Genomic DNA, 13,294 nt, shown 5'->3' with positions numbered 1-13,294 from the left:
TTCTGTTCACACTTGAAAAGTTTAAATTTTATCTTGAACTCTGAGACTTTGACCTAGAGACTGACAACCAGGCGTTAAGTTGGGGCTCGCCCATGAAAGACAGGCAGGATTGTGTGGTGAGTGATGCATATTTCTCGCTTTTGTTTCAAGGTTTGCCATATCAGTGGTACAGATAACCAGGTGGCTGATGCACTCAGCTGCATGTTTGAACAGAGTGCCCACGAATCTGGGGGGTGTTGTTCAGTCATCAGCCCTTCCATTTTTAACGTCCTAACTGAGTACCTCAATTATTTTCTGATCTCAGGAATAAGCGAGGCCAAGATCCTTATTTGGGTCCTACAAGAAGGCAGTGGGTGAGCAACTTCCCGGTTAGTCCTTGAGAAAGGGTATACTTTGTCATGAAGTTGTGAAATTAGCTGAGCCCAAAATTTGTTTACCTGTTGAACTTGTTCCATCTTTATTTTGTGATTTTCATAGTACCTTATTAGGAGGGGGGGGGGGGGGGGAGGGGACATCTGGGCCTCTATAAAACCCTTGCTAAGGTCCATGGCCATCTTACATGGCCATCCTTGTAGAAGTATATTCACCCAATAGCTCAGATATGCGAATCTTGCAAAATGACTAAGTCCAATTCCAACTTATGTAAAGGCTTATTGTATTCCAAATGGGCGCAAAGCCAGATGGATGAAGTGTTCATCAATTATGTGGGTCTCCCGCCTCAAACAGGAGCTGGGAACCATTATATATTAGTTGTCCTTGATGCTTTTTCTCATTTTGTGTGGCTTTTGCCAAGTAGAGGGGCTACCGCCTCACTAACCATTCGTCATGTAACTCAGACATTTTCCTGGTTTGGTCTGCCAAAGGTGCTTGTTAGCGACGATGCCCCAACCTTTGTGTCATGAGAATTCAAGCAGTTCTGTTTTGGTAATGCCATTAAACACATTGCGACCACCCTCTATTACCTTCAACCTTTCTTTTCGGAGAGTGTTAATCATATTCTTAAGGCTGCCTTAATTATTTATCACACTAAGAATCAGACCAAATGGGACATTTCCATCCCTTGGATTATTGCGGCCTTCAATTCAGCAGAGCATGAGGCTTCTAAATCAGTTCTTGCTGCTTTGATATTTTCTTATTGCCTTATTTGCCCCTGGTTAATTTTTGAAGTATAAACAATGTGTTACCTGAGTAGATTACCCCTTGTCTGATTAAAGAAAACTGGCATGGAGCTAGGAAAAACATTAACATAACCCATCGTCATCAAGAAAGACAGTATAATCAAGGAAGGAGACCCTTTTGCGGCTGAGTTGGGGATAAGGTATTTGTTTGAAATTTTAGCATAGGGGGTAATCAGGGTAATGGTGTTAACCAGAAACCTTGCTCCTAGCTTTGTGGGACCCTCTATAATTGTTAAGATATTAACTCTTGTTAGTCTAATATTCCACAACCTGAAAACCGGGAAAATCTTAAAGGTAGATGTGAGCCAAATAAAAATTAGCTGATTGATGTGTTACTCTCCTTCTAAAAAAAAATTTTTTTAAAAATGAAATAAAAAGGAAAAAGTGGTTAGTTTTTGGCTTGAGTGGTGGAGACTGAGCTTTGGCAGCTGATTTCACTATCAATAACTTTAGCTGGCATCTTACCATGGGTTGTGGATTACTCCCTTCAGCAGTTACCACTGCCTTGCTTAGTCTTCAAAAGCAGCTGCTAGAGTCACATCTAGAGAGAGAGACCTCCAAAGAATGTGGTGTCGCTAGTTGATTGGAGTTTTGGAGCTGGAGGGCAGCACTTGGAGCTTCACATATGGGCAACACTTCACAACGCCTTTTCTGGTTGTGGTTCACTTTTGTTCACCAGAACTGGGCAGAAGGCATGATCTGGTTTGATTATGTTGTGTGCAACTAGTTGTTCAATGCTGTGTACTAATTTTCTTCTCTGCAAGGTATTGGAACTTCATGTTTATGTTTTTTTTTAATCAGCATGCGTGTCTTGTTACTTGCTCTGTGATTTGTTAATAATGTATTGCACTGCCTGCTATGCGTGATTTTGAAGCAGATCATCACAATCTGTTGACCAGTGCTCTCTCTCAAAAAAATTTACTATGGCTAATGTTGTTATGGTAAAGTAATGTGTCCAGTTGTCATGTATAGCTGTATCGGGGGCCTACATCTTACCTAGTTTTTTTTTTTTTTTTTTTTTTTTTTTTTAAATTGTGTTTGTTTTAAAATTCTTATGCAATAGAATCACTTGTTCTAAGTTTTAATGTTTTTTTTTTTTTTTTCAAGATCTTTTAGAAGCTGGTGGGCTCTCTGGTATTGCTACTGTTCAGACCTTTTAAGCACATTGTGAGCCCTGGCTAATGGTAAAACCCTAGCTAGTTGTTAATTGTATTTCTTCCTTGAAGAAATTACATCTCCCTTTCTGAAGTTCTGTGTTAGCAAAGCTTACTGCTTAGGACATATCAAGTTATTGGAAACACTATATAAGTGAAATAATGGTTAAGCTATAACTTTACTTGTAGTATAAACCAGTCAGATAGTTATCTTTCTTGTTTGTTAGCAACAGTTACTAAGTTGTTGGGAAAGTGTTCCATGGTGGTGGCTTCTTACCGAGTGGGCCTGGCTTACTTGTGGCTATATGCTCACCTCTCAAGAATTTCCTAGTGCAGCTTGTTATTTGCTTGCAGTCAGGTGTCCTGGCTGTTGGTGCTCAAGTTGAGTGTCTTATGTTATCTGACTTGCATTGCAAACAAAATTTTGCTGTCGGCCAAGAGGCCTTGTATTGACTGACTTTGCCCAGGAAATTTTCTCTTTAATGTTCAATACATATTGTATTCTTGTTCTAAGTTTTATTGCAAATTTTTTTTGTGTAGACCTCTGGATAATCCCTATGTTATTTTTGTTAATATTTTTCTTTTGGTGGTCTGCCTAATGTCTTGGACTTGAATTTGCTAGAAGAAGTTTATCTAGAACTGTTTTAATAATTTTATGTGGTTGGTTTGTTTAAAATTGTTTAATTTAAAAGATTTAAAAAGGCCAATATTGTTAAGGTCTCATTTCTTGAATTTGTCTGAGGTTATTGTTATTGTATTTTAATGGCTGCTTTAGCATTTTGAATGCCCGTAATGGCAAATTAACTTCAGTTTTTCTGCCTTTTTTTCAAAGTAGACCTGTTATCAAAGAAAGAATATAAAAATAAACGTTTTTGTTGTTGAAGGATAAAGGATGTTAGTTGAAGGGGCCTAGGCCTTCCTTATCATTTCCCTGATTGTGGTAATTCCTGATTTCAGTGTATATTACATGAGGGACTGTTGTATCAATAGTATGTACAAAGTGCATAAGCTCTGGCCACACCTGCCTTTCCAACCCAGGTTACCCTTGCCAATGGATCCTTACACAATGTAGGAATGATCCACAGATCCTCACAAAAGTTATTTACAGTCTAAGCATGCTTTATTCAAGGTTGTATTATGAACATCCACAACACACACACTTTTTTGTGTTCATGACAACATACATTACCATTGTGTAAGCACATAATTGGAGATTTTCCTTTAATATGTGAGCAGGAGCCATTGGTGATTGGTTGATAGGGCCACATTTCCTACCTTGCCAACTTACTGTTCATCTGTACCATCATTTCTGGCAACACAAGCTAATCAACTAGGATGATGTTCCTTAGGGAGAAATTATGCTTGCATGATACACCCTTGATGGTGCACAAGCGTCCTCCCATGTGGATGTTTGAGAATATCTAGCACAAATCTTTGACACCAAGTGTATCGATTGTGGCTTGCCAGTACCACAGTCTCTCATGTCCGCTGACTTGAACCTGTTGCATTTTGTGTGTGTGGGGGGGGGGGGGGGGGGGGGGATATTTAAAAGCATTAGTGCATTCCAGTCCCTTTGAAAGTGTTGATGAACTACAGGAATGCGTTGTCATTGCATTCTGTCCATGATTGGGATTCTTGTATGCGTATGGGAACTGAAGAGGAAAAGGGCTGAAGCCTGCAATCACATGAATGGTGACCATGTGGGGCACTTGTTGCATTGTGTTTGTCCTCAAGTTTATATTCTGCAATTTGGCTCCTGGAGGACTCTGTTATAAGGTGTTCATGCACACATCTGTAATACATCGTCTCGGGCAAACCATTTGTTTCTGGGCCTACATTTATCAGGATTATTTGCTTATTTCATTGTTCTCCACTTGCTAATTTTGCTTGTCCTTATACTAGTCCAATACCTTGTGTGTAAGAGAAACAGTACTGACCTAATGTGGACCCTTGCAGCAAATTTGATTAAAGTTTCATCTGATGACTATATTGTTTCTCTTATGATATTTCCAGTGGTAATTTTTTTTAATAACAACTGTTTGATGATGATTCAAAGATATGGTATAACATATTCTTTTGGAATACCTCTAATTGTAACCTTTCTTTCCAACTCAGTAAGGGAGCATCATCTACAATTTCAAACACTTTGAATGAGTATAAAAAATATTCTGGTAGTCGTTTCCTTTCCATCTATAGCTTTTAGGACAGCATAGTACTCATAGACAGCAATCGTTGTGGATCTATGTTGCCTAAATCCATAACAGTGAGATTCAGCTTATAAACTCTTCCAGCCTATTATAAAGATTTTCAGAAATCTTAAAGACATCAGTATGCTGCACCACACATCTGTAGTTGTTAATGTTGTCTGTGGCTCTACTTCTGTGAGAGCAGGTGACCTTAGCAACTTTAAGATGATTTGGAAACATACCTGTGGGGGAAAGCAAGGTTAATGATATGATAAAATAAAATGTCTTACTCGTTTTATAATACAGTATGGAACATTATTGAAACCACATGAAGATTTCTGTAGTGCTCTCATTGCCAGTACGAGTTTGTGTTGTGTGACCTGCTCGAAAAACATTGAAGTTCCAGGAAGGGGTCATGCATTTTCAGGATGGTGTGTGTTATGTGTTACAAAGCTTTTTGACATAAAATCTTTCACTAAGGCTCTCATTAACAACATTAACATCTGAGTTGGTATCAGATACTTCTTCATTTTCTAACTTTCAACTAATGTTTTTTACTAATAGTTTTGTGCATGTTTCAGACCTGATAATTTTCCATATGGCCTCTGTCTTATTTTTTAATATGAAGATCTATTCATCATTGCCCCCCCCCATATATATATATATATATATATATATATATATATATATATATATATATATATATATATATATATATATAGAGAGAGAGAGAGAGAGAGAGAGAGAGAGAGAGAGAGAGAGAGAGAGAGGGAAACATTCCACGTGGGAAAAATATATATCTAAAAACAAAGATGATGTGACTTACCGAACGAAAGCACTGGCAGGTCGATAGACACACAAACAAACACAAACACACACACAAAATTCAAGCTTTCGCAACAAACTGTTGCCTCATCAGGAAAGAGGGGAAGGAGAGGGAAAGACGAAAGGATGTGGGTTTTAAAGGAGAGGGTAAGGAGTCATTCCAATCTCGGGAGTGGAAAGACTTACCTTTTCCGCTCCCGAGATTGGAATGACTCCTTACCCTCTCCCTTAAAACCCACATCCTTTCGTCTTTCCCTCTCCTTCCCCTCTTTCCTGATGAGGCAACAGTTTGTTGCGAAAGCTTGAATTTTGTGTGTGTGTTTGTGTTTGTTTGTGTGTCTATCGACCTGCCAGCGCTTTCATTCGGTAAGACACATCATCTTTGTTTATATATATATATATATATATATATATATATATATATATATATATATATATATATATATATATATAATAGAGGGAAACATTCCACGTAGGAAAAATATATCTAAAAACAAAGATGATGTGACTTACCAAATGAAAGTGCTGGCAGGTCGACAGACACACAAACAAACACAAACATACACACAAAATTCAAGCTTTTGCAACAAACTGTTGCCTCATCAGGAAAGAGGGAAGGAGAGGGAAAGACGAAAGGATGTGGGTTTTAAGGGAGAGGGTAAGGAGTCATTCCAATCCCGGGAGCGGAAAGACTTACCTTAGGGGGAAAAAAGGACGGGTATACACTCGCGCACACACAAACATATCCATCCACACATATACAGACACAAGCAGATATATATATATATATATATATATATATATATATATATATATATATATATATATATATATATATATATATATATATATATATATATTTGCGTCATTAATAACTTTCTCTAGATCTTATTTACTGTGTGATATAATTTTGCATTTTTAGTTATGTAGGATTCAGGGTTTTATTTAACACAGAAATATTTTGTTTGCATTGGAAATATTTATACCAGTTGTGATCCAACTTTTGTTTTCAACAAAAATAATCAATTTTTGACAATATAATGTAACTTCATAGATAAAGGATCTACTCACCAAGCGGCAGCAGGAGAATGCACATATAAAAAAAAAGGTTTAACCTATAAAAGCTTTTGAAGCCAGTGGCTCCTTCTTCTGGTAGAAGAGTAAGGAAGAGGGGTGAAGGAAAAGGACTGGAAAGGTTTAGGAAAAGAGGTAGAGTTCAGAAAAGTCACCCAGAATCCTAGGTCATGGGAGACTTACCAGATAGTATGAGAAGAAAAGCTGTTTTAACCTATATGACTTCATGTCAAACGCTAACTCAAAAATACATATACATTTTACAGAAGTTAGTGTACATCTGTCTCAATGAACACTCCATGCCCTGTTTCTTGGCTTGGTAGGTAGCAGAAGTGTATAATATTAACATAACTTAGGTCCCCACATTTACTTATATTGATGGTTGCCCTTTTTCCTGAACATAGTTCTATTGCTAACAACAGAGCCTCTTGATCACAACCGCCCATATTTAATAGCTTAATACTGTAGAGAGAGTATGTTTGGTGAATAAAAATATTTACTGTTTCTGTTCACTGTTTTCATAATTGGTGCTCTTTTATGCAAATAACATCAACATTTAGGTCAGAAGTCAATATTATTTCTAACTCTTGCAATTTATAGGTAAGAGATTGAAAAATATGATACATTAACTTACAAGGAAGAGAGTTGGTTTTGCTTTGTCGTGGCATTTCTTTGTCATTTAAAGCTACACTGACAAAATGTAAATAACTGTGCTCACCACACACAATACAATCATGTTTATGCTGCACTGGTGAGGGAGGAGAGAACTTTCCTGGGAACTGATGAACCTGAGAAGTGCTATGTGAGAGCACTATTGTGAAAAAAACTTCACTCCCGTTCTGACAGCAAGGCAGTGGTGAAACTGCCACGGAACAATGAGAATGCCGCAATTTCTTGTCATGAGTAGTATGATAATAAAACAAATATTTATGTAGTGATAGCTAAAACTGCAGTATTGCCATTGTCCACTAGATTGTAAAATATGCAGTTCAGTAAATTGCAAAAAATAACTTCCAGTAATTCATAAGAATCAGGCAGTGAAACAATAATATGTATTCTAGATTCCAGGAGCAAGTTACTGCTCATTCATGACCCCTTACGTTTAACTGTGGTTCATGTCATGGTTTAGTACACAGTTTTATCTTGTCACAAAAAATAGTTCAGTAGCTACAATACAGAGTTCTGAAATCAGAGATTTACATTGAGTTTTTAGCCTACAAAATAGATTTACTCTGTGGAATACGGCCATTTCTAGCTATCAAAGACTTTATTCAGATGTACACTCTTTGATATAAAACTTGGCCATTGACCAGCCACTGCTGTGTCTAAGTCCATGCTGACTGTGGCATGGGACAAATAATATGTCTATGCTGATATTATCCTAAATTCATCTGTCTGCACAATCTGGCAACGCAGTAGACTGCAGCAGCCCTGGAGGAAGTATTGAATTCTGATAAAGTTGCTATGCTACTTCTATGCCTGTGGCCTAGTGCTAAATAGTACATCAGTTAAAGCAATGTATTATAGTTGAAACTAAATCATTGTCTAAATTTTTATAGTACTTTTTGGGTGAATGCTGAAGTCCTGAGTATAATGGTAGCACAGCTACAATATATTTTGCTTTCTGACACACTGGTAATAACAGTTTTGTCCAATAATTTTTTTTTTTGAACAGATTTCTTGACAGACTGTCTGCCTTTGAATGCCACGTCCATCAAACCTCTCCCCCTCTTGCTGGGACCTGTCAGCGGCTGCCTTGAGAGAACTGCTCTCCCCCGTCCTCTGTCCAAAGCATCAGCTAATGTTCTTCACTTTGGAGTGTACAAAATGCTTTACTGTTGTCGAATCAAGCTCCACAAAAAATTTGTATGATTTGTATTTAATGCTTGATAGCAGCCAGATGACCAGTTTTTATATGATGAGTATTATGTTACACTAATATGCAAGGCATGAGTATGGCTCAAAACTAATTTTATAGTATGTGATCCAATCATAATACTTCACTACATTGTTTAATCTTATTATTAATGCTATCTATCTCATTTCTTTTCCTTTTAGAATTGATTCTTCGTGCATTTTTTTGTCGGAATTCATATATTTTCATCAGTCTACACTGGGTAATGATGGTGTAATGAGTTATGTGATTGTTGTTTGATATCTTACAGTAAATGTGTGAGATAAATTGTGTGAATACCTTGCAGTGCATGCATTTTGTTGTTCACATACAGATTAATGGAGAACTTAATGCTTATCAAAAGTGATAGTTAAGGTACTGAATTACATTTAAACTAACATAATGCCAATTTTGAAGCTACCCAGAGTGGAGGGAAGTTGCTAATGCCAGTGTCCACAAATGTTAACTAGGATGCCTAATTGAAGGGTTTAGTGCAAGAAGGAGGTAGCTCCACTTTTCCCAGTTTGTGGCAAATTAAAAAAAAAAAGTTTTAAAAATCCAGTTTTCACCAAAACGAAAAAATTGTCAGCCTTGTTTTAGGCTACGGGGTATCTAATACTACAGACAAGAATACACACAAATGCATGCACTCAGGTACGTGCAATAGAGTTTTGAATTTCGGAGCTGCCTCATTTTGCTCCAAAGTGAATGAAAAACTCTTTTAGGACCATTTTCTTCATAATTAACCATATTTCAGTTTTAAAAAACATTTATTAATAAAGAAAGTACAACATTATTGGCATAATACATTAATTGTACAGTTCTTCTTCAGTCTTCTAGCTCCTCTTCAGTCACCTCAGGATCGTTTGAAGCATCTGATGTCAACTGGTCATAAAACCACATTTCGTTTTGCCCATCATACTTTCTGGCCAACTCTTTGACATCTTTAAACTTTTGGCCTTTAAGTGGGAGGAGACAATCATAAGCTTGATGAAGGTGGTCCATTGTTATGAGACTCACAGGTGCTTGGTTGCAAATTTGTGCATTATCAAAGACAGTCATCCCTACGGTTGCACTGCATTGAATAATCCCTTTACCAATGTACTGCTGTTCATAGAGGAATATTTTGTACTTAGTGAGTAAATATTTTCCTCTTTTCTTGTTTGATAATGATACATAAGGGTTCTTTACAAAAAATTTCTTCAACGTGTCAACAAAGTGGAAAATAAATCTCTGGTCCACTTCAGTGACCTGAAATTTGGGGCTGGTTCTTCTGATAATGTGAGCATAGTCCACTGGAAGAAAAATTCTTTCCATCTTCCTCAAACACTTTTCTATATTACCGAACTCTCTGTCACATGGCATAAAGCTGTGGCCCAGTTCTGGGAATCGATGAATGATCTTCGTAAAGTGGCCACTTTGCAGAAGGTAAAACAGATACTTCATTAACGAATGATTTTTATTTTGTGAGACACAGTTATCGGAAAATGGGTAAAGAATTTTGATATCATCTGTTAGAACATGGTTGATGTAATGATGTATAAAACTTATTGGCTCATTGGGCGTCTTTTTTCTGATGGTTTCATCATAGAGATAAAAATGATGTTTTCCAGTCTTACCAGATGAAATCACAAAGTTATAGACCCACAACTGGTGTTTACAAAATGCGTCCCTAGAAGGAACTTTGGGGAGAGGCATATTTTTTTTGGTAGTTGAAGAACAACATCTCGGTGTCATTATTACATTGTGCAAGTGCCATCTTGTCTTTAATATCTTGATAAAATGAATTCGCCTGACTTTGATGAAGTAGCTTGGCATCCTGGAGCTCATTACTTCACTCATCTGAGATAGAAGAGACACTGAGTTCCTTTTGTATGTTGTCACACTTTTGACACATGTCCGATCTTTGGTGCCCGAATCAGATGTTAAACTGTGTCTTGAAGTACCGAAAGTAAAAATCATATTCTACTGGAGATTCAGGGTGCTTCTCCATGTACAAATGATGCATTGCTTTGATAGAGTGGTCAGCAGACAAGTATTGTCTATTGCCATTGTCTTGTCGACTGTAATGCGATTCTCACCTAGGAAAACTGTCAATGTGACAATGGACCTTTTGCACAGGTTCATCTGGAATTTTTTTGGGTCTTGTATTATGCTTTCCTCTACCATCTGGTTTTGGTGTGATTGATCCATCAAAAGAAAGTTGCTTTGTGATGTTTTCCACTCACTTTCTGGACACACCATGCACTGACGCAAATGCTTTTTTAGACTCTTGCATTACTCTCACTGACTCGAAGAGTATAAACATTTGATAATGCTGTGGACTTTCCTGTTCCACGTTTTGGCCTATTTCTTTTAACAGGTAAAACTTTAATGCAACCAGTCAAATACACATCTTGGGTATGCTTAGTCGTTAGGCCATTAAAAGCATTAATAATATGATGCCTTGCTTCAACATCAAATTTAGTAAAACACTTGTATTTGCAACTGCAATCATTGCCTGTAGTCTGGCGAGGCATGTTTTTTCCACCCGTGCTCTTGTACTTCTTTCCGTCAATCTTCCACTGTTTTCTTATGTTCTGTTCCCATTGTTTCTTGTGCGATCCTTTTTTCCTCTTCAGCGGTCCAACAACTGCATCTCTGCTTCTTGAATATTCTTCTGAATCAGTAGAAGCCTCATCTCCACCAGGCTCGTAGTTTTCTGAAGACTCACAATTAAATACTCCTTCCTCTTCTAATTCACTCATATTGACAGAAACTGTGAAATCAAATGATGATGAAGACACAAACCAGGTCGTAACCTTGATAAAAAATATCCCTCACAGAGAATGCATGACGTTTACACCAGTCTGCTGAGCAACACGTAACACAACCTCCTTCCTGCTATTGTTTGGGGGAAGAACAAGGCAGCTCCCGGAGCTGCCTCTATGTTCATGCAAACTTGGAGTACAGGCAGCTCCATCTGTTGGATTTCTCTGAAACTATTGGGCGGAGCTGCCTCTTTTTTTTTTATGTGATAGAATGCTCAACTCAACAGATCTAAAAAGTGGAACTGCCTCCTTCTTGCGCGAAACCACTCAATTGTTATTATGCAGTTTTAGCACAAGAGATATTCACTTCATAACTGTTCCCCTGGTGTATGGGTCCTAAGTGATGAATGAAAATCGAATTCATGACACTGACAACTTAGACAAAGTTCTTTAGAGATGTTTGTATAATGAAGAAGCTTGGTATTCACAAATCAGTCATCTATGTCCATTAATACAGCCTACTGAGTGAAGCTTCTGAGACAACTTATTGTGTAAAGGTTTTCTTCAGATTTTTTAAGGAATTTCTTCTAACAATCTCCAGTTCCATTAAATAATACAAAAAAATGTTAACCTCCTCTGCACTGGTCTGTCTCATGACTGGAAGAGAAAACTCCCACCACCCTTGCATCACAAGAAATGTGTGGAACCACTGAGCTAATGAGATGCTGCTAGGGGGTGGTCTCTTTCATCACAACATTTGTCACTGAGGCTCATAATACAACATTAAAGATAAGAACAGTTGTTACTTATGGGAAATATGGTTTTCCTGGAGAACAAAAATTAAATTTTCTGTCTCAGTGTATCATCGTACATGAGGATTATGAATCATAAATCATTAAGTGGAAAGGGAATGCCAAGTGAATTTAGCAGAACAGTTTAGGACTCCATGTGGAAGTAGATTGTCACAAGTTTGCAAATATTTGCAACAATGTTGCCAAGTTTTAGCTGTGCTGGAGGTAGCTATGTAGCAAAATGCTTGCCACGCTTGTCTTATATGGGCTCACGGGGGGCAGGTGTGAGCGGATTTCATTTTTATACTGTTACTTCCTGATAATTAATAATGTTGTCTTCCAGGCTATCTATATTTAAAGCATTGAGTTAGATTTACACTGAGGTGACAAGAATCATGGGATACATTCTGATATCACATCATATGTCCTTTTGCTCTGCCTAGTGCAGCAGTTCGATGTGGCATGGACTCAGTATGGCACTGGAAGTCCCCTGCAGAAATTTTGAGCTATGCTGCCTCTATAGCTGTTCATAGTTGTGACAGTGTTGCTGGTGCAGGATCGTGTACATGAACTGACCTCTCACATATATCCCATAAATGTTCGATGGGATTCAAGACAGGTGATCTGGGTGGTCAAATCATTCACTCAAACTATCCACAATGTTGTTGAAACCAGCTGCAGACAATTGTGGCCCAGTGGCATGGTGCATACTCATCCATAAAAATTCCATAGTTGTTTTGAAACATGAAGTCCATGAATGACTGCCAGTGATCTCCAAGTAGTCGTGCATAACCATTTCCAGTCAACGATCAGTTCAGTTGGGCCAGAGTTCTCAGTCCTTTCCATGTAATCAAAGCCTACACCATTATCACCACTATGGAGCCAACACCATCTTGCATAGTGTCTTGTTGACAACTTGGTTCTATGGCTTTGTGGGGTCTGCTCTACATTCAGATCCTACCATCAGCTCTTACCAGCTGAAACTGGGACTCATCTAACAAGGCCCCATTTTTCCAGTTGTCTAGGGTCCAAATGATATCGTCAATGGCCCAGATAGTTGCTGCAGGTGATGTCACATTGTTAGCAAAGGCACTTGCATAGATTACCTGCTGCCATAGCCCAGTAATGTCAAATTTCACTGCACTGTCTTAAGAGGTAATTTTGTCATACATCCCACATTGATTTCTGTCATTATTTAACAAGGAGTAGCTTGTCTGTTAGTACTCACAATTCTATGTAAATGCCACTGCTCTTGGTTGTTAAGTGAAGCCCATCTGCCACTGCAATGTTCACAGTGAGAGGTAACATCTAAAATTTGGTGTCCTCAGCACAATCTTGACACTGTTGATCTTGGAATATTGAATTCCCTACTGACCTACAAAATGGAATGTCCCATACGTCTAGTTCCAACTACTATTCTACATTCAGAGTCTGTTAATTCC

The sequence above is a fragment of the Schistocerca nitens genome, chromosome 2, assembly GCF_023898315.1.
Source record: "Schistocerca nitens isolate TAMUIC-IGC-003100 chromosome 2, iqSchNite1.1, whole genome shotgun sequence".
Classification (NCBI taxonomy): domain Eukaryota; kingdom Metazoa; phylum Arthropoda; class Insecta; order Orthoptera; family Acrididae; genus Schistocerca; species Schistocerca nitens.
Note: the sequence above shows the minus strand (reverse complement) of the source record.